Raw genomic sequence first — 24,054 nt, forward strand, 5'->3', positions numbered from 1 at the left:
ATATACATCACATATATCTACACATATATAGATATGGGTCCCCTTCTAATGATCGACATTTCATGATGTCGACATTCATAGGGCCGAGACCATATGATCAACATTTGAAATGTCGACCATGGGGAACCGGCATCACGCTACATTGTGGAATCGAAAGATATCCACTTCTGCACTATAGTGTGATCTCAGAATTGGTATATTTAAGTTACGGGGGTGTGGGGAGCGGAGCCCCCCACGTGGGGTGCAGGGGGTGAAGCCCCCCCCCCTGCTAACAGCATTAAGGTAAGTTTGTGTTTGTTTTTTGTGTTTTATTTGTATGGTTGAGATTTCAAATGTCAATCATATGGTCTTGGCCACATGAAAGTCGACATTTTGAAATTTCGGCCATATCAAGTAGACTCATAGATATATACTTATATGGACATGTCTACATATATACAAACACAAACACAGACATATATGTATGTAAATACATGTCCCCTATATTACTACCACAGTGACGCATGCTATTTGTGAGGCAACAGCACACATAGCAATACACACAGATATCTACAGCTGGCTGTGTGTGCAACATGGACGGGTATGTCACGTTAATCCCTTGGGATCACATTGCACAGTCCCGGAACATGTCCAACAGCATGCATAGATATCCCAATAACACAGAATGTCAGATGTGCAGCAATCACAAAGCAGCCATACCACAGGCATATATGGAACCATAGTAGCCCTGACAATGGCATGCAGGTGAATAGTCTGTAACAGGCCAGCAATGATAGTGTCCACACAGGGAATATGGCTACAATCACATAGTAGAAAGTGTGGTACAATACAATATCTGTCCCACTGTTGGGTAAGCTGTAGCCATACCTAATGAGTTGTGTGTACAGTTTATTGAAGCTGATATGGTGGGGGGGGGGTGACAGAGATGTGTATTATGAACTGTGGCAAACTTGCTGTATGAGTTGCTCAGACCTGTCTCCATCTTTGTGTCTTTCAGCCAAGATGTCACATGCACGCATGCCTACCTATTCAACAGCTGAGAATGAAATGCTCATCACACACCTAATCCCGCACTACCCAGTGCTGTTTGGCAGGGCTGCCAGTAACCAGCAGGAGCAGACCGCCCTGTGGAACAACCTAGTCCACAGGGTCAGGGTCAATGATGTTAGACTGCACAACCACAGTTATGAGCAGGCCTGGCATCATTGTACTGACCTGCTTCACAATGCCCGTCGGCATGCAGCTGCAGTTTGGGGGGATCACCCCATCACGGGGGGGGGTCATGCCAGCCATCCCCCCTGACACGTGTGGAGGAGCTCCTGGCCAGTCTCATGGCACCTGCCCATCTGGCCAGCCACCAACTGCCAGACACCTTTGTGGAGGTGTTGCATATACATCCACATCGGTACAGGTAGATCATGTCTGACATGTTATAGATATATTGTGTTGCTGCATAGTAGTGATAAACAGATGTCCAGATGTGGTAGTATTGTGGAAATGTACTGTTGATGTATTGTATTACTGTACCCACACTGTAGCACTGCCACAGGTGTGGTCACTGACATTGCATCTCTCACCCTCTTATGCAGTTCCCTCTGGGATACCACCAAGGCAACAGCCTGTAGCTGGTGAGTATGGTTTAGGTAGATACTTGCCAACACAGTGGGCATGTAATGGTGATGGTATATTCCATGCACACATCTAACACATCTATCCAGAATACATGCTGTATATGTGCACGTATTGTTGCTGTGAAATGCACAGCATCACAGGGGTGACCATGATGGGGTATTGAAAAGGTATGTCAGACACCTGCATGATAACTAACATCCTGTCATTGCGGAATGCGTCCACAGTGGGTAACATAATGGTGGGAGACATGGCCTACACTAGGGACATGCTTGGACCAAAACCCATATACAGTGCAACAACAGTGTATATACCTGTAGGACAATGGCAACTGCTGCAGAGGTACACTATGGCATATGGCATTACAGTAGTCCACATTATCAGCTGGGACTAGGCTGTAATATGTGGTGTTCAGTGAATGGGACACTGCAAAGTGACACACGTGTAGGGCATACTTGTCATGCATCTGCAAAAAGGCTGAAGGGGGGGTGTCAGCATGACACACCTGTGCACTGCAGCAGGGATCCTAATGATTCTAAGAATGTCAGTACCCACACATAGTCAAGATCAGGACCTGTGGAAGATGTAACCCTACCCCCACAGCAATAGTGATGACTGTGTGAATGCCATGGGATGTGCACATGAGTAGACCTTGCAATCAGGCAGAGTAGGGTGACATGTGTAGAGCAGACTGAACATACACTGGCAATTGTAGATGGCCCATGCTTATATACCCCTGCCAGGAATAGTGACTGCTGTAGTACATACAACAAGAGGTGCATCAAACCGTCATAGCACTCATATGCCCACACAGAGTGTATGCATCGCGGTCAGCGTCCATACACCTAACACATTCCGTAGACACAGCATGTGAAAGTACAAGACATATATCACATACCGGGCACGTACTGATAAGATATGCATTGATGTGGTCCCAATGCAGATCACGGATGGGTGCATCATATCAGGAATGGTGGGTATACCCCCCGTAGCCATGGTATGCTCTGATGGTTGTAAGTGTAAGAGTATTGGATTGGTCATACATGTTCCGCTGATAGTGAGAGGTGTATATCAGGCATCAGGCATTCATTAATGACAACTGTCCACATATCATCCCAGGTATGGTTTGCTGAAAAAAACATAGAGGCTGTGAGCATTAAGGCTGACATAACTGACACAGTATTACACATTCCACAATGGGTTGTACACCTGTGAGGTGTGGTGCACAGTAAATGGCAGGGTTTAGAACAGGTGCACAGCAATACTATGTACAGGGGTGCAATGGTATGCAGGGGAAGGGGCATCACCTAGTGACACAGCACATGCATCACACACATGTATACTGTTGCTAGCATGGATTGACTATAGCTGAACTGCATGCTGTTCTGTACCATATATTCTGCATGTTGACAGATGGGTAATAGGAGGACTGTGTGTACTATCATTGTGCAACCTCACCTGTGTGTGTGTGTGTGTGTGTGTGTGTGTGTGTGTGTGTGTGTGTGTGTGTGTGTGTGTGTGTGTGCATCCTGCTGGTTAGTTAGTTTGTCTGCAAGGTCATTCTCGTGAAGTGGAGGGAGGTAGATGCATGTAGGATGCATGCGTGAATGTGTGCGTTTGTGTGTGTGGCCATGTATGCACATGTGAGATTGTGGGGTGTTCATACAGCTGTACTTCCCTTTGGGACCGTGCAGTACATGGACATGGACTGCCACATTACACACCAGTAATACCTGTCGTGTGTAAACACAGGACAGCTGATAGTATAATATGGTCTGTAGCATGGGACAAGCATCGAGAGGGAAGGTAGACACCAGGTACACCCTTAATATCACATTCAGCAGAGATGTCACCTACAACCCACATATTCAGCACTACAGATGCATTGGGGAAGTACTAGTCAACACCAGGGAGTGTCCCCATATATTACAGTTGTCACATGATAGGCTGTATGAGCAGCATATCTGGCATGTACTGAGCATTACACACACATGCCACACCAGAGTGTGATATTATGCATATAACATAGTAGCCCACACATATAGGGGCCATGCTCATGATGTCCAAATATACAGAGGATGCATACTGAATGACAGCAGTGAGGCCATGTAAAACCACTACACGCAGGTCAGGCAGGTAATGTAGTAACAGGTCTTGTGGTGTGTCTGCTTGTGTAGGCATTTAGCTGACTGATATGTTAAGGAGTTGTATCAATGTGTGTATGTTAACAAGTGTGATGCAGGATGGGATACCACATGGACATATACATGGGACTGTCTGTACAGCCATGGACAGGTAGGTATTACAGACATGTGTGTGTGTGTGTGTGTGTGTGTGTGTGTGTGTGTGTGTGTGTGTGTGTGTGTGTGTGTGTGTGTGTGTGTGTGCGTGTGTGTGCGTGTGTGTGTGTACTGTTAGGCAATGCTGTATTGGATTTAAAGTGTGTTTATTGTTTTCCCCCACAGGTGGCGAAGTGGGTCAGGGTCCCTCCTGCATGTAATCTGATGTTGGTGTCCATACAGACACTGAAGATGATGATAGTACTGTTGAGGCACAGGTGGGGTTGTCTGGGGCCGAGACTACGCCAACATTTGACATCCCCTTTTAGCCACCCCTACACCTCACACAGTTTAAGTGCCTACACATACCCCATCACCATTGGCCATAGTGGAGGGACAGCTGGCATTTGGTGGCAGTGCACATGAAAGTGTGGTAACCATGCCTACTGTGTCCGTTCACAGCAGGCATACCCAGATGTCTGGCAGGGCACTGCATAGGCGGATGTCCCAGGGTGCTTGTGGTAGGGCCACTGGACATCATGCTCCTGGCATAGCCGACATAGCTGATACCAGCAGGCGCATGTTTCAGACTGTTATGGTGGTGCAGGCACATATGGAACATTACACCAGACAGGGCCTGAGGGTGCATTGGGCTGCTCTCGCATCTGTAAGTGACAACGTCCGTGAACTGTTGGGTGCCATCCATGCTTATACCGAGCTCACAGATAGACGGCATGCTGAGATGATGGCCCTCATCGGCCGTGGTGTGTCCATGCTTCAAAGTGTGGTAGGGATGCGGCAACACCCGCATGGATGTGGGCCAGCAACACCAGCAGCTGTCAGTCAATGTGGACATGCTAGGACACCAAGGGGCTCCCGTAATGGCAGTAGCAGCCCTGACAGTGCAGGGTTGTGCTGTCCACACCACACCACAGCAGGCCATGTACACATGGTCCTGGCCAGTCCCAGGTGGGACCTGATACCAGCGGACATTTGTAATCAGCAGGTGAGGGTAGCACATTGAGGCCTGTACCTGGACATGCCCATGGAGCCCCTGGCAGGGACAGTCCACATGTCCATGGCCAGAGGCAGTGAACTGCACACCCTGCCAAGTATGGTCTGTAGCTGTCCATAAACAGCTGTGTAAGGCAGCAGTATGGCAGAACTGTGTGCATGCATACCCATACATTATGCAAACTCACCTAGGGCAACCCCATACCTACACACACCACATCACCTCGCACAGCTCACCACAGTACATCCCCCACCCACACACATGGTATCAAATGCATGGCCCACCCTCTGACTCTGGCAAACCAACATCTCACCCTATGCATATGATGATACCTGTGCCACATCCCTGTCATCCATACCATCAATGCAGGGATAGGCTGATATGGTTCTTATGCACATGGTGACTGTACAACAGTGTACCACAGTACTGCAGTGTAACATGTTGTAGGGAGTAGAGTATAATGCATATATAGCAGGTAGTGTAGCCATCCAGCAATGATGCCTTATAGCTGTTAGTAACACTGGTTGGTTGTGGTCTCTATAATGTTATCCATTTGTGTTGTAGGTGTACATGTGTCAGCATGAGGATGGCCTGCAGTCATATTCCACAATGAGGTATGTCACTGTTGTGTCACCATGGCTGTGACATATCTGGGGTACAGTTGAACACATATCACAGGTTACTAAACCAGTTATTGCTTGTGCCACATGGACAGGTGACCCGCTGAGGCGTGTATACCCTGCAACCTGATGTAGACCCATCCACATACATGCACACTGTTACTTGGCAACACTGGGACTAGACCCCTACCTAGTTATGTAGTGATACTGAAGTGTGTAGCTTACATTGCACACACCACAAGGCGTTTAGGGTAAGGTGTGTCTCAGGTTACGTTACATGCAGAACATCCCCAGACATGTACAATATGCTAATGGGGGATTTAATGGGTGTATTTGGACAATACGTAGTGTGACATACCATCATATACACATTAACAGACACATAACAGCCAGACACATATCCAAGATACCAGGGCCTATTGCTGCTAACTAACTTGACCGAGTGCCCAGTGTGTTACAGGTAGGCTGCACACATCACATGCATAACTGGCTTGGATTGTGGTAATAGTTACCTGTATGGTTGATTGGTAACCATAACGTGGTACATGGGACATATACAGAGTGTACCTTGGTGTAATGACAGTGTACAGAGCACCCACAACCCCAGTGGATATTGCACTCCCTGAAACCCATGATGAGACTTTGCCATTCCCACCATCACACTTTGGCCGCGACTGCAATACAACCCATAGTATACCCCAACAGTGGTACGACAGGGATATGCATCTCATGCACACACCACATGCATAGTAGGGTGTTGCATTGTCATGCCTCACCTATGGGCAGCAACACCACTATCTGTACTACTGTGTGGCAATGGGTATTTTAATAAGAGTATGTGGCCTTGGAATGCTGTACCCTACAGATATGCAGACATGCACAACTACACACACATGCCAGAACACAATGGGTATCCCATGTCTATCAACCCATTTGTAAAACACTGTTGTGCTGGTACTGCAAGGCTCATGTGGCCGGTATGGGAGGGGGGCTTAACAGGGTACATGTAATGTCCCATACAGCATCAGCCACAACTGACTATGACAATGGGTGTTGCGTTGGTTGTGATGGCCCTCATGGAATTCCCAAGTACAGGTGTGCTAACACACAGCCACCACTATACTCAGTCATGCACACGTACACATGTGTCAGTACAGGGGTGCATCCCTGCAGGTGGTTATAGCTGTGTACCTAACTATTGTCCAAGGGGGAGATGGGTTGGGTAGGGGTTGTGTGTACAGTGGTATCCGGCCACCTGCCAGGTGGCAGCAGGCAATTTATCGACAGACACTACTGTCGTGACCCTCAGAGTGAGAATGACATGCATCAGCCAATCCTCCAGGTGCCTCCTGCACATGGCCACTGAGGTGATCAAGTTGACATGTATGTAATATGCATTACAACACACGGTTAGTATCTGTGATGGAGACCTGTACCCAAGTATGTTCGGTTGACTGTGGTATTGTAGTGGTGGTACCCATGGCATGTGGTGCATACAGGGTGACATCTCCTATATGTGCCACTTTTTACACAGCTGGGCAGACATGTCAGTATCAATCAAGCTTAGGTTGCCTGTACATATCCCAATTGGATACCTGCCATCTGCACATCTGTACAGGGACTGACAGTCATCAACTAGGCAAGTAGCTATGCAGTAGCATGAGTGTGCTGACAGATAGATGTCTGACAACAATATGTATGCCATAACTGCATGTTGAATACCCTCACTAACATGTGCTGTACAGACGGTAGTCTACAGTTACATTCCATATAATGGATCATTACCCAGTAAGGGGTAGATACTGTGACACAGCTCACATACCAGGGATACAACAGGGGGGCTTCAGTGTCCAGCTATGCCCACAGGTGTGCCTGTTGTCAGTACTACATTTAGCACTCTGCTCTTGTCTGGGTTAGCACTGTCAACAGTAGTATTGCCATGATACACTACATGCCAGTGTGACAGCATGTACCCTGGGCTACTACACCTGTATGCAACACATTCACATGGATAACAGTGCTGTACAGGACTCGTATATGTCTGTGTCCCAATCATGACACTCACACCCCTTGCTACTGTAATGACAGCACATAGGTGCATGTATTGTGCATGGCATTACATACACATTACAGATTATCAGACTGGGTGGTGTGACCTGGTTACCAGGGCTAAGCTATGCTTAGCAAGTATCAACATTGCTGCAATATAACAGCTGAGCTGATTTGTGCACTGGTAAGTGAAGCCTACACTGTGTAAGCGCCCGTACATTTACCCATAACTTTGCACTGCTTAGCTTCTTGCAAACCCACACACACCCACTTAAAGCTGCTCAAAACTGCCTTAACCACTCTGTATCTGACAGCCCCTGTTCTGCACAGCAACAAAATGAACAGCCCTTGCAGTTCTTGAACCCAGGACCCTATACACTAAAGTCATAACACTTAACCACTACACCATGACCACTGTGAAGACAGCTGTTGTTTTACCAATATAGCTGTCAATACACATATTGAGTAGTATTGACCAATTGCCTTTAGTTCCTAAACTGTGTAGTCCTTGTTATTAATATGACTGTTGCATCACATATGTTGTTTTATCAAAATTTGCACATAGCAGATACATATGGTGAGATACATCTGGGAGGGTATACACAACTGTGAGGTTTACTCATGAAAGGAATATGGTTGTATACATATAATAGGTCTATATATGTTTACATGAACGTACACATGTATACTCATACATATGTCTGTATACACATCTGTGTAGTGCTACATATATATGGCCATGTGTACATCTCTTAATATGTACACACACACACACACACACACATATATATATATATCTATATATATATATATATATATATATATATATATATATATATATATATATATATATATATATACATGTACGTATATATAGATATATGTATATATAGATATACGTATATGTATGTATATATAGCTATATATGTATGCACATCCTATGTGTACAGATATGCCTAGTTATATTGGTATATATGTAGATATCTATAACTATATGTGCATACATATTTATTCTGATATACCTACTACTGTCAATATATATGTAGATATCCATACATATATGTGCATATGTATCCCTATCTGTATATGTGTAGACATGTATTGCTCTGTACATGTATATATCTGGGTATTGATATATATATATATATATATATATATATATATATATATATATATATATATCTATATGGGCTGCCTTCTGTGTGGAGTCTGCATGTCCTCCCTGTGGTTGCGTGGGTTTCCTCCGGGTGCTCCGGTTTCCTCCCACATCCCAAAGACATGCAATAGGTGGATTGGACACTCTAAATTGGCCCTAGGTGTGAGTGTGTGCATGTGTGTGCCTTCTGTGGAAGGTTGGGTGCTGGGCTGGCAACTCGACACTGTAAAACTCCACTGCCAATCATGACCAGACAGATGTTCTGCTGTGGCGACCCCTAACCGGGAAAAGCCGAAAGAAGAAGAAGATATGTGTACATATACATATCGATCTATATATGTCGATATGTATATGTGTATATATCTATATAGATATCTAGATAATTATACATGCATATATTTTCACCATTTGTCCTGAACATGGAGTGTAGCCCTACCTCTGCCCCCATAGTCACCCCCATAGTCCCAACTTCGTTGTGCAAGGGGATGTCAGGTGTGTATAGCAGGTATATTTGTAGACCATTGCTACTGTAATAGATATTGTTTTTACAGACATGGTGTGTGTGCGAGGTCACATCTGCTTTTAACATGTGTACCATTGGCTACTGGCAGACATCCTAAGGACATCATAGTACAGTACCGCTGCTAGCATGTAATGCTCCTGTGGACTACAGCAGAGATATTGGCCAATATATGCAGACATTCTGACATATCTGGACAGTCCAGAGGTATACACAGAACCCCTTAGTGCAAGACATGTGGACCAAGCCTGAGAATGTGGATGTTAACAGCCATGTATATATAATGACTGCTATACATTTGCCCCCATAGGTTATGCATTCACATTCCTGTCTGTCCTGACACATAATAACTGCTGGTACAGAGGTGCCATGGCCACATACTACCCACTAGATATTGACATATATCTGTACAGCATCCCACTGCTTTGTATGACATACATGACTGTTAAGGGAGGCCCAGCAGCAGTGCATCTGGCAAGTATCTGGACATGACATCTCACTGGGTAGGTACACTAAGCTGCTAGGCATGTAACAAAGCACTATGCAGGCTACAGGCAGACAGTCTCAACACTGGCCTACATTTCCTATAGGGGAATTCACATGTATCTGCACAGAGTAGGATACATCAGTGTGAAAGTGCATAACTACAGCCAATGTGAACACAGCCAGAGCCATGAATGGTTAGCTGTTACAGTATATGGACTATCTGTTCAATACCATCCTCATATGTGCCACTCACACACTAATCCTACATATACTGGGCCACTGCATAGTGTGGTCTGATGCCTGTCTGTGATATGAGACATGTGTGTGTGTGTGTGTGTGTGTGTGTGTGTGTGTGTGTGTGTGTGTGTGTGTGTGTGTGTGTGCGTGTGTGCGTGTGTGTGTGTGTGTGTGTGTGTATGTGTGTGTGTGTGTGTGTATGGCCGTGCAAACATGTAAGCCAATAGGGTAACATACAGTGGACCAGCATGTAACATTATATAGAATGGGACCAAGAACAATGACATCTACCACAGTCTGTACACAGGCCACAGTACATATTGACAATACACACACTGTCAACATTCATCTTATGTACACAGACCTCAGTACTGTACACACAACCACAGAATGTCCAGGTTATGTTATCAAATATAACCCCAACTATACATAACATGTGTAGCAGTCTGATATCTCACTGGTTTGTTATCAGATATGATGTCATTAATTATGGTGTACAGCAGATATGCACCTCTTACTGCATGACATATGTACAAAGGTTGACAGCGTTGTGGCTGGAGGCACATACACAGGGCCAATATTGACATGTTGTTGTGATAACCTCATACATGTACTGTTGTAACAGGGTTTGTTGCAACATATTTCCTATGAGCGATATGAAGTCAGTAACTCTCACGGCTGTCACCGTCTACAGACTGCAATCCTCAACCTACCTTCTGCAGTTCATAGATAGGTGCTCTGTGGGTAACACATGAAACAAAAGGCACCACACACTGCCCAGTCTGCAGATGACCCTACAGATGGGGTTTCCTCATAAACATATCACTGACTTGGCAGTTATTAAAACATGTAGGACAGCCATATCCACACACACCCTGTTAAACCAACATTACTCCAAATGCAGCATAGCAGCACTTGCAGTCTGTAGTCATGTCAGGCACACCCCCCTCCTGTGTGTTGCCCTGTTTCCACAGTGTATGTTGTCAGAGGTAAATCCTCAGTCCAGCTGAGATGCTGTTTGCCAAACAACAGAACGAGTACCTGCTCACAGTGAAAGAAAAGGCCCAACACCAACATGATGTTCCTAGATATTGGAGTGTGTTTCCATGCAATTGGCAATGGGAATGTTACTACAGCTGTTCCACATGCAATCAGCTAGAAGCGGGCTGCAATTCATGCAGAGGCCATCAGCTGATCATGAGCATCACTTAAAATACACATGTTGCTGCCTAAGCAAAGCAGGTGTAGGATGCATTATGCTGAGCAACTAGCCTGGAGGTGTGGATATCCTTAATGAATATGGACACGCCTCAACCTTTAGTGTTTCAGTCCAGGTTAGGTGGCCAAAAGGTGTGGTATGAATTATAGCCTGGTAATGCAGGGGTACTCTCTGGACCCTTGAACCAGGTCTCTGTCACTGCACAGATGTTGATGTTCTCCATTTTAAGGAGTGCCTTGAGTGAGTGCATTTTGAGGTTTAGACTTCTAGCATTGAGTAGCAATACCCTCAGATTATTCTTGCTTGTATCTGTTACGGTGGTGAATTTGTCATTTGAACCTTGCCTAGGAAAGGCGCTATAGGGGTGGCTAGAGCTTTAGCCACTATCCGAAATCCCAGGGACAACAGGTGCAGGCCATCTCTGACAAAGCATCATGGTTCGTCGATCATGTCATCCCAGGCAGACAGATACTGGATCCCCTTAGAATGACACCAGAAGCTTAGCCAATTGTTGAAGTCAATCATTTTGTCCTTGTACTGTGGTATCATTCTTGGTGATGGCAGGATGCTACTCAGGGCAAGGGTCATACCTGCCTGGGCTACAAGATCAGACAGCTCCTCCATGTCCCTTTTCATGTAGTCCAGGGAGGTACATCTCAGGTCATTCACACCAACATGGACAATGACAGATTCATATTTGTGCTTGTTGTGGAGTGACCTGAGTGCATGCATTATGTGGCAGATCCTGGCACCCAACAGGCAGCTGACAGTAACTTTCTCCTTGTTTAGCCTAGTGAATGGAACATCAGTGTACCTGACTATAGAGTCACCTATGACTAGAGTGTTGGGTACGTTGTTATGCCTTATGGGCTGTGGTTGAGTGGCACACTGAGTTTGTGGGCTATGTGTCATTTGGGTTGTGTTGGGGGGTGGAGGTTGCTTGTGTTTCTGCTTTGGAGGTCCCTGTTGCTTGGGCAGGTTTTTACTGAAAGCATCCACGAATGTAGGTCTTTGTTTTGTGTTTCCATGTGTCTGTTTTGGTGGTGTAGGTTTTGAGGGACTATGTGCTGAGTGTGGTGTGGTGCAAGTGTTTACCTTCTCCTCTTAACTGTCTAGTCCAGTCTTAGGTGAAGAGAGCTTTGCTTCCAGTTTGACTATATAAGTGCATCTCTCACAGGTTGTAGTGTTGGGTGGTAGGAGGAGAGGGTTGTCTGTGTACATGAGGCAATTGCTGCATTGCCCCAAGATGCCCAGATTCATCAGGTAGACAGGAGAAAACACTGGGAGCTGACCTTTAGACATGCCTGGATAGGTGCTTATTTGTTAAGTACTAGAAACTGTTTTCCTCTAGGCAGTGAGGAAAGTTGAGTGTTGTATTAAATTGTAGCTTATTTAGTGCTTTCAATAAGTTCTGAACAAGTGCTAAGCTCAAAGAAACAATCTTGAGTGCTGAAACAAAAAAAAAAACTGGCTAGTTCTAGGAAACAAAATTAAGCTAGAAGGCTTCCCTCCAACACAGAAAGGCTTTGGGGCTTAGAAGCCCAGAAATAGTCCTGGACACAGCAAATCTGTATCCAGACTAGACTACCCACAGGAAAGGCAGGAAACAAGCTTAGAACATTTTTTTTAGTGGAAAGAGAGAACGGAAGAGCAGAAACTAAGCTGATTGGCCTTCTCAAATATTTTCCCTGTATTAGGTAGAATGAGGTAATGACACTAGACTGGGAGGATGGTCCCAGATCAAATTTACAGTAGGGGCAGGCAACTGCAAAGCCACCAATTATAAGAACAGATACCAATAAGGAGGGAGGGTGGGAAACAAACTGCAGAAATGTTTCTCACAGCAGAAAAGCAGCAGTGAGACTTTAAATGAAAGTTTTAAACAGCTAAAGGAGCCTCTAGAGAAAGCTTTTAACTGCAAACAAGTTATCAGAATCAAACAACCCAACAGATGCTTAATAAAAGTGGATAATTTCCAGTTAATACCTCACACACAGTGAAACTAGCTAGAAAAATATACAGTAGACAAGTGCTATCAATAACTCAAAATAATAAGCAAAAAAACAGGATACTTAATGTTATATATTATAGATCCGAGTTTACTCAGTGTCCTTCCTTTGATTAGCTCAGTGTGAAATGGCAGAAACACTCACAACTTAACTTCTTAGGTAACAGAAAGTTGAAACCTGAGACAACATTTAAAAAAAAAAATCTCAAAAGAACCAATGAGGTGCTTAGTCCAAGCTGTTGTCCAGGTGACCTTAGTCAGCCAATGACATTAAACAATTCTCTCTCACTGAAATGCCTGATGGCTTTGGCTAAACCAAGATGTCCCTGAATATGTGTTCAGACACACAGCCTCCACAAACACTAGGCCCAAACACGAGCCTGAATATGGACAATGCAACAAATAAGATGGACAGGGTGCCATGCCCTCTGTAGCCCACTGCAATCACACCATGGTTACTATCAGTGGGCAATATGCGGGGTAGTACCAACACAGTGGCTATTGCCTAGGCAAGTGTGTGTGTGTATGAGACATGGATTGAAAGTGTTCTCTGGGTGATAATAGGTTTGCTAACTTTGTTTGCCTGGCCTTGATGTCACATGTAGGGGTATGGATTTGCACCCCAGCCTCTCAACTGTTTCACATCTGTTATCCCTGTATGGTGGACATTGTGATATATACTAGGAACACCATATAAGAAATGTGCAAAACCCATTCAACATTGAGTCCAGTTCTTACACACTCACAACCACCTTCACACAGGATACAAATTACAAACACACACACACACACACACACACACACACACACACACACGCACACACACACACACACACACACACACACACACACACACACACACACACACACACACACACACACACACACACCTGTCATGTCTGGGATTAGAACTCCTACCTAACTAGTTTATTGCACTCCAGCACTACATAGTTATAGGGCACACCATGGTGATTATTGGAGTAGTCCTTCCCCAAAGGTATATTTCACAATGAATGACATCAGCAGGATTGTCAAAGTAGGGCATTTGAATTGTAGTGCGTGTGGCTAGGCTAAAATGCATTGCTCCCTACACACACAAAACATCCACAACTCCCATGTGTGGGAAAAGAATCCCTACCAGAGGTCTATATAACACTACAGCATGAAGCTGTTATAGGACGCACCACAGGGATTACTGGAGTACTCTTTCCCAAAAGGTGTACTTCAAAATGAATGACAGCAGGATTGCCAAAGTAGGGCATTTGAATTGTAGTCAGTGTGGCTAGTCTAAAATGCATTGCTCCCTACATAGACATAGAAACACAGACAAAACATCCACAACTGCCATGTGTGGGAATAGAACCCCTACCAGAGTTTTATATCACACTACAACATGAAGCTGTTATAGGATGCACCACAGGGATTACTGGAGTGCTATTTCCCCAAAGGTGTATTTCACAATGAATGACATCAGCAGGACTACCAAAGTAGGGCATTTGAATTGTAGTCAGTGTGGCTAGGCTAAAATGCATTGCTCCCTACACAGACATAGAAACACACACAAAACATCCATAACTGCCATGTGTGGGAATAGAACCCCTACCAGAGTTCTATATCACACTACAGCATGAAGCTGCTACAAGATGCACCACGTGGATTACTGGAGTACTCCTTCCCCAAAGGTGTATTTCTCAGTGAATGACATCATCAGGATTGCCAATGCAGGGCATTTGAATTGTAGTATGTGTAACTAGCATAAAATGCATTGCTCTCTACACAGACAGACACACACACACACACACACACACACACACACAGTTGCTATGTTTGGGTTTAGAACTCCTACCTAACTAGTTTATCACACTACAGTAGTACACAATTATAGGACGTGCCACAGAGATTACTAGGCTAAAACCTTCAGAAAGGTGCATTTCACAGTGTATGACATCAGCAGCCTTGCCAAAGTAGGGCATTTGAATTGTAGTGAGTGGAACTAGCCTAAAAAGCATTGCTCTCTAGACAGACAAACACACACACACACACACACACACACACACACACACACACACACACACACACACACACACATACACGCACACACACGCACACACACACACACACACACACACACACACACACACACACACACACACACACACACACACACACACACACACACACACACACAGTTGCCCTGTCTGGAATTAGAGCTCCTACCTAACTAGTTTATCAGCTAAAGCAGTACACAGTTATATGACATGCCATGGAGATTACTGGGCTACAACTTTCCAAAAGGTGCATTTTACAGTGTATGACATCAGCAGCCTTGCCAAAGTAGAGCATTTGAATTGTAGTGAGTGTGACAGTGTGACTAGCCTAAAAAGCATTGCTCTCTACACAGAGACACACACACACACACACACACACACACACACACACACACACACACACACAGTTGTCATGTCTGGGATTAGAACTCCTACCTAACTAGTTTATCACACTACAGCAGTACGCAGGTATAGGACAGGCCATGGAGATTACTGGACTATATCTTTCCAAAATGTGTATTTCACAGTGTATGACATCAGCAGCCTTGCTAGAGTAGGGCATTTGAATTGTAGTGAGTGTGACTAGCCTAAAAGCATTGCTCTCTACACAGACAGAGACACAATCACGCACACACACACACACACACACACACACACACACACACACACACACACACACACACACACACACACACACATATACACACACAGTTGCAATGTGTGGGATTAGAACTCCTACCTAACTAGTTTATCACACTATAGCAGTATGCAGTTATAGGACATGTCATGGAGATTACTGGCCTACACCTTTTACAAGGGTGTATTTCAAAGTGGATGACCTCAGGAGGCTTGTCATAGTAGGGCTATGGGGAGGACAGTGTGTGTGCATGGGTCAACATCCATTCATCTAGAGGTTGACACACCACATGCAGGCACATGCAGGGTTATATTCTACAGGTGCGTGTATACAGCTGCTAGATGACTACTTCCTTGTATAGTCATGTTGCACAGCTAGCACTTGCACCACATAGTCCATAATGCTGACAGATACCAGTGGCTAAGGTCTACAATGGGTGACATCTGAACCTCATGTGGTTGTAGCCATTTGGCTGTGTGCTGGGTGGGACAGGCCACATAATGGATGGCCCCTTGTGACAGTCACTCTGTTCCACACATCTATATACATCTACTTTTGGCTTATTATAGTGTGTTGTCCTTGGATATATGCCTGTATTCCTATCCAGTGTGTGTGTGTGTGTGTGTGTGTGTGTGTGTGTGTGTGTGTGTGTGTGTGCAAAGAATGTGTGGTGCATACTGAGGAGTGTCTGCACTAACGTCTGCAACTGCCAGATATGTCTGGTCCACTGTTGTTTGCAGACATGGCCTTCATTTGCTTAAGTGTGTGAGCATGCCCAGTATGGACTTTCAGTACATTGTTGACTGGAATTGCCTTCATTTCTCTGTTTGTGAGCATGCCTAGTATACCCTTCTGTATTGAATGTGTGGATCGATTCCAGGTAGTTTGTACTACAGTGCAGACCTTTGTGTTGTACACCTACAGGTAGCATACTGTTTCTGCAGAGTATCCATTGGTCATTTGGCAATACGGTGGCAAACTGTGCAGGGGATAGTGTGTACTGTAGGTGATTGTGTCTGTGCTGCTTCAGCTGCATGGTACTGCTGTTAGCAGAGATAGTCAGATGTGTACTGTTATACACAGTGATGCTTTCTATCCTCATGCACTGTCAGGTGGACATTCTTGGTCACAGTGATGACTTGGGGGACAAGGGTGACTGCAGCTTTGTCTGGTATTGTGGGCAGACACCTAAGTATTAATGGTAAGTTATGCCATTTTGGAGGGGGAACTGCAGACACTTGGTGCTGGGTTTGTGTATCCGGTTCATCACCTTGGTACAATGCTGACAGAGGATCCCATACTTGTCCATCCATCAACATGATAGTATGGGCTTATCTTGCTGTGGCAATGCCTCACAGCTGTAGAGATTCGCACAGGTTAGCCAGAGGCAGTGGCCATGTGTCTGGACATCTAGCCTCTTGTGGTGTACGGGCAGGTGTGTAGCCACTCATTTATGTGTTTGCAGCCAGGGACAGTGTGTGCTCACAGCTTGGTGTCGGACCCTGCACATTCCATGCTGCCCATGCTCCCACCCCCTCTGTTATTCTAACCTCTTCCATACACTATGCATACATTCTATGATACTTTCCCTAAGGGTATCACCCTATCACAGGTGTGTGTTAGTGTTGATCCACAGTTCATGCAGTGGGACATGGTGGACATGTTACTGTGATTTGTCCACATGGCCTTGCATATGGCTTATGTGGAGTGTGTTATGTTGTTATTTGGGTGTCCATGACATAACATGCATTGACAGTATGTGTGAGACACAGGCCTTTGGCAGAAGCCTGTGGGGCATTAGGTGTTGCTGCAGGCCAGATGTGTCAGGCCATTGCATTCTGTCAGTCCTACAGTCCCAGACCACCATACAGTATAGTCCCCTGGGGTGACAGAGTAGGTGTGATAGGTATTCATGCCAGTACCTTCTATCAGTCTTGATCAGGTGGTGTGGATGCTGGCAGGGTGCTACTTACAGCTAGGGACACACCTGCATGGGACACCTGCACTACATGCTGGTGACACATATTACCACCATACATTTACAATGGCTTACTGCTAGCATGTGTTAATACTGGTTTGGATTGTCTTTGGCACTGCAGTTGTGAGGGCTTGTCCCTGTCATCAGCAGTAGTGGGCAATGGCCACCAGATCTTACCTTAACATGCATGCATACTGACCACTCTAATACATTATGAAACACACACCATCCTAACACACAAAGACCCGCATATTGTGCAAATGCTACAACCTATCCTGCTACCTTGGCCACCTCTGGGCATCTGTGCTCCACTCGTATTATACCTACTCATACATGTTACTACATTTCTACACAGGATTGGGGGTGGCACACCTGAATGTCACTACATTTCTACACTGGATTGGGGGAAGGGGCAGACACGTCTGTTTCCACATGTCTACATAGGAGTGGGGGGGCACACCTGACTGTTACTACATTTCTACATAGGATTGTGGGGGACACACCTGACTGTTTCTTCATTTCTGCACAGGATTGGGGGTCACATCTAACTGTTAATACATTTCTACGATGGATTGAGGGTAGGGGCACACCTGACTGTTTCTACATGGCTACATGGGAGTGGGGGCACACCTGACTGTTACTACATTTCTACATAGGGTTGTGGGGGGACACACTTGACTGTTTTTACATTTCTACACAGGATGGGGGGCACACTGGACTGTTACTACATTTCTGCACAGGATTGGTGGGGCACACCTGACTGTTACTACATTTCTACATAGTATTGTGGTAGGACACACCTGACTGTTTCTACATTTCTACACAGGATTGGGGGGGCACCTGACTGTTACTCCATTTCTACGCTGGATTGGGGGTAGGGGCACACCTGACTGTTTCTATATATCTACATGGGAGTTGGGGGGGGGCACACCTGACTGTTACTACATTTCTACATAGGGTTGTGGGGGGGGCACCTGACTGTTTTTACATTTCTACACAGGATGGGGGGACACACCTGACTGTTTCTCCACTTCTACACATGATTGGGGGGCACACCTTACTGTTTCTACATGTCTACATAGGAAGGTGGGCACACCTGGCACTTGCACACATTTGCTATGACTGTGCTGGTATGTCAGGTACTCCATTTCATTCTGTATTCTTTACCTATCATGCTGACTAGAGGCATATCAGTGTACTACAGGTCTTAGCTTTGGTTGCCCTACATATTAGTGTCTGACTTTCGACCCTTCAGAACTAACATCCCACTGCCTGACCTGCTGTAGTCTGTCTGTGTAGGCCTGGGGGGGAGGATACCCATAAACATCATTCAGAGGCTATAGAACAGACTTTGTTTGTGTTTGTCTACACCTATCCTGCTGACTGAGACTGTTGTTGGGTATGTGAACCTCCCTGACTGGCATATGTCAGTCAGGACACAGATGTCATCCAGCACATTTCCTGCAGTGGGTTTTGTCACCCTGTGTAGTACTGGCTACTATGGTGACTCCAGTATTTGTTACAGATGTCATGCTGCCACTATGGGTGTCTACTATCTGCTGCCATACCATTCAGCCACCCAATTCACTTGCATGCTCACATCCATACTATAGAAACAGGTAACGACACATTCTACTCCATTTGGCAATTGGTAGGTTGATTGACTTACCTTGTGGGTGTGTCAGGATTGAGGATGGTGCTGGAGGGCTGCCTATGTCAGATTCACATAGTACACTCCCTATACATGGGTGAGCACAGGTAGTGTCATGTTTGGCATCCCTTTCCTGTATGTGCGAGTCAGAGAGAGGTGTCATTCCCTGGGTCCCTACTGTGTCAGTGTATGTGCTATGTTTTGCCTCTTTGCCAAGGCCAGAGCATACTGGGCATGCTTCCATCTAACTACTGGGGCAGGCTCAGATTGTTCCTCCTCTGAGTCACTCTGTGCCTATGCAGGCCTTGGTATTGGTGGGGGGCTGTGTGGCTGTTCCTGTTGCAGCTGTTTCCACAGGATCATATTGTGTAGCATGGCACATACCATAACAATCTGAGTACATGTAGCTGGTGAGTACTGCAAGGCTCCACTGGATGTGTTTAGGCACAGGAACGGTGACTTGAGCATCCCAAACACATGCTGTATTATAAGTCTGGTATGTACGTGTGCCTCATTATGGCATTCTTGTTCGGGTGTGTGTGTGTGCATTTCTGATGGGTGTCATCAGCCATGGCTCCAGTGTGTAACCAGCATTCCCCACTAGGTGACCGTAGGGGATGTCCACATTGGCAAATCTCTGGTACAGCTGCGTCAGACGTCAAATGTGGGAATCATGATAGCTTCCAGGACAGCCAGCGCACACATTCCTTATAATGCCCTGGGCATCACACATGACCTGGCAGTTGATGGAGGGGAGGCCCTTGCATTTGATTCAGGCCCTACCCTGATCACCGGGTGGTGCTTTGATGTGTATGTGCATGCAGTCTATAGCACCCACTACCTCAGGGTATTCTGCTATTTGGTGGAAGAGGCGCATATTGCTGGCCAATACCTCATGGGTGTTGAGGAAATATATGTGCTCACTAGCATGTGCTGACATGGCATCCAGGAACTTGTAGAATACTCTGGATGCTGATGCCTGTGAGATCCCCATGATATCCCCAGTTGAGCTTTGGTAGGTACCTGTGGCTAGTATTCCTAGGCCTACACATACCTTGATATCCACTGGGAAGGGTTCCCCTTGGTCAGTTTGGTGTGTCAGGTGTGGCCGGCACAACTCCATGTCCACCCTATAGCACTCCACTATCTCCAGCTCTTGTAGCCCCTGGTAGGTTACCCTGAGTCTGTACACTCTTCTCCGTCTCCTCACTGTGGGTTGGTCAGCAGCATTCACATCCTCACCACCCTCAGCCTCTTGCACATGTTGTTGTATGATGCCTGCTGCAGCCCCTATCATTTTGTAGTTTTGTTTGTTAAAAGTTCCCCACTTGTATACAGCGGTGGTGCAGAGTATGGGAAAAACTAGAGGGGAAGGTGTTTGCATAGTTTATAGCAGAGGTCTGGGCTGGGATGATCTGATGCCTGTGTAATTGGCTGATTCTGATACATTTCACCTGTCAGCAATGCTAGTTCTCCCTGATTACCTTCCTACTGCTGTTTTCCCTTCCCATTGCCTTCCTTTTTAAGCCCAGGGGCACTCTGCTGAAACACAGTGCTCAAATGTGCACAGAGCTGCTATTTCCTGGTTTACCTTTTTTCTTTCTTTAAAACCCGGTGTGTGGTGTGCACACCCTCTTAGGCAATGTAAAGAGTGCTAGGCGGACTCAGACACATCTCCTTGCCTAGCTGTGCTAAGCTAGGAGAAAACCTGAGCCACAGGGCTCCAATCCGCTTACAGTATGCCTGACACATCCCCGTATGATGTCAGCTAACTCCTTGGCTTGCAACAAGCTATTCCTGCTCTTACACTGTTAGGGGCTGACTAGCATGCTGGGGAAATCTGGGATTCACTATCATTCCCCTCATTTGCATAGGATTGCCTGCTAATGCATAGTTACATGTCTCACACTGAGCCTCCACCCTTAGCAACCACTATTCACTGGCCATGTTGTCTTCTGGCTACCATTGACTATAATGGCAGAATAATGATTTTGGTTAGAATGTTTTTTTTTTTTTTTTTTTAGCCTGATCCTGTTTGTGCACCACTGCTCTACGCTTAAACAGCCAAGATCGGCTAAAAAAAAAAATAAAAGTTGATTTTTTTATTTTTAAAACTGTTTTTAATGCCAGTTGCCTTATACTTGGCCATTGGCATGCTTCCTGAATAATATGGGGTTGATATTATTACAGCGAACGATCAAAAGATCGAACGCTGTTATATCGTCCCCAAAACATCGAAAACTAAAAAGAGCGGACAACCAGAATAGCACTTTTTTTCCCAGGGAAAAAGATTTTTTCCCAGGGAAAAAAAATCGCTGTTCCCAAAAAAAAAAACCCACACTAAACACTATTTTAACTGGGGGGCTTCACCCCCCACACACTGCCCTACTTAAATATACCAACTCCAAGATCATACTACAGTGGAGGAAATGGCACAACCCGGACAGCCAACCCAGTGATTTTTTTCCCTGGGAAAGAAACCGCTGTTCTGGTTGTTCGCTCTTTTTAGTTTTCGATGTTTTGGGGTCAATATAACAGAGTTTGATCTTTTGATCATTTGCTGTTATAAAGTAGACCCAGTGATATGCACCCTTTATTTGGAACTGTCACAGCTCCGTTTTGGAATTTGTAGAAATGTACTCGGTTACTAACCTGCACGGTTTCCAGCTTCCTGAATTGCAAATTCAACTCATTTGCATGTATTTCACCTGCAAATGGAGTAATTTGCATACAGGTGCTGAGTTCATGCAGGACTAGTGCAGGAGCGCTCGTGCACGCCCCTACAGGCTATTCCTGGATCACACAGCAGACATATTGCCTGCTAGAGCTCCTGCACTAATCCTGTACGCTGTGCAAGGCTTGCAGAATCCGGGGGAATGTCTTTTATAAAAGGTACATTGATGACTTTTTTTATTTTTAGTTACGGGACATAAATAACTGTTTTATAAGTTCATGGAACTGTTTCAGAGAAACAATTTTTGGTTATTATTCCGATTTGACTTGTGGCCAGAGAGAATTCAATATTTAGACATGTGTCTTTATGTGCAAAGTGAGCAGATTCAGTCCACTTTGTTCAGGATACCCACAGCAGCATACATTTCTGCATGCTTCTAGCACATAACCTTCACACTTGGTTAACTCTTTTACCATATGGTGAATTTCTCAGGGCAAGGGGTTTATGCTCAGAGGATAGTGAGGTTGAGGAAGTAGAAGTGAGCCTGCACTATGATTTAGGGAGAGAGGCCATTCAGCGGATCAGTTCATTTCTTTTACCAATAAAGTGGAATGTAGCAGGACTTTTAATGATTGGTCAGAGAAAGAGGATATTCATTTATATTATGAGATATGCCCCCTTTATAGAGTGATCTCTCATATTCTTAGGAAACATTGGCATGTTGATAATTCTGATACTGCCATTCTTTAACTACATTTAAATACATCCTAAAGAAATTCCAGTAGCATTGTGCATCATGTGGTATACAGTATAAATTTGAAGAAAAGGCTTGGCATTATTACAAATAAGTGTAAGAGTTGAGAGATGTTCAGTTTATCCATATATAGATTACTATCAGGGTCTCTTTATAAATGGACAGTATTTGAAAATATCTATGAAACATGGTGTTCCTAGCATACTTGACACCCGAAGCTCAGAATTTTTAACCCTCCCCCAAAAGGAAAGAATAAATTATAAAATGTACTATATTTCCAAAGTTACAAGACAAATGCACTAACTAAACTGATTTTAAAAATACCTCATGCTTCACTCCGGTCTCATCTCATTCTCCGATGCTTCCTTCTCTGTATTTCCTCCAATCTAAATGCACATTTACATGCATGGATGGATGCGTGTACACAAAAAGAAAAAGTTTATGTTAATCTTTTCACATTCTGAATGCAAAGAGCTTATTGAATAGCCTGGAAAAATAAGAAAATTGTTGAAAATGACATGGACCCAGAGTCAGATCATGGTCAAATGGGGCCATAGGGAAGGTAATTGACCAGGGCCCCCCATCCATTCTGGTGTCCCATTATTTGTCTTTCTCCCCATTAACATGAATATCTTTCAAAACTGTCAGTGTGTGCATTATTTTCCTCCCTACTTTTGAAATGAAGACAGAGATGTGGATTTAATTTAAAACTTTCATTTATTTATTGATTAGATTAGTCCCACTAGGTTAGTAGCATCTTTTCTGAGAAAACCCTAGGTGGTATTTATACTACTAGAGGAAATAATTACCCCTATTCTTTTAGATAGCTCAGATGGATGTAAAAGATTCTGCAGCACCTATCATCAACAGAGGCAGATGGAGTCTCAGTTTAACATCTCATCTAATGGATGACACACTCAGGAGTGCAGCGCCCTCCTTATATTGTACTGCAATGTCAGCAATCCATCTCCATGGTCATAGGATTATAGCACCATAGGAGATTATTAGGCTATTTACCCAGAGGTCATTTTAAGCCTAGTCATTTCATCCCAATGTAATCTCATAGAATGCTAGTTAATACCCAAGATTGCATT

Source organism: Protopterus annectens, chromosome 1.part1 (genome assembly GCF_019279795.1).
Source record: "Protopterus annectens isolate FY-2018-M chromosome 1.part1, PAN1.0, whole genome shotgun sequence".
Lineage (NCBI taxonomy): Eukaryota > Metazoa > Chordata > Ceratodontiformes > Protopteridae > Protopterus > Protopterus annectens.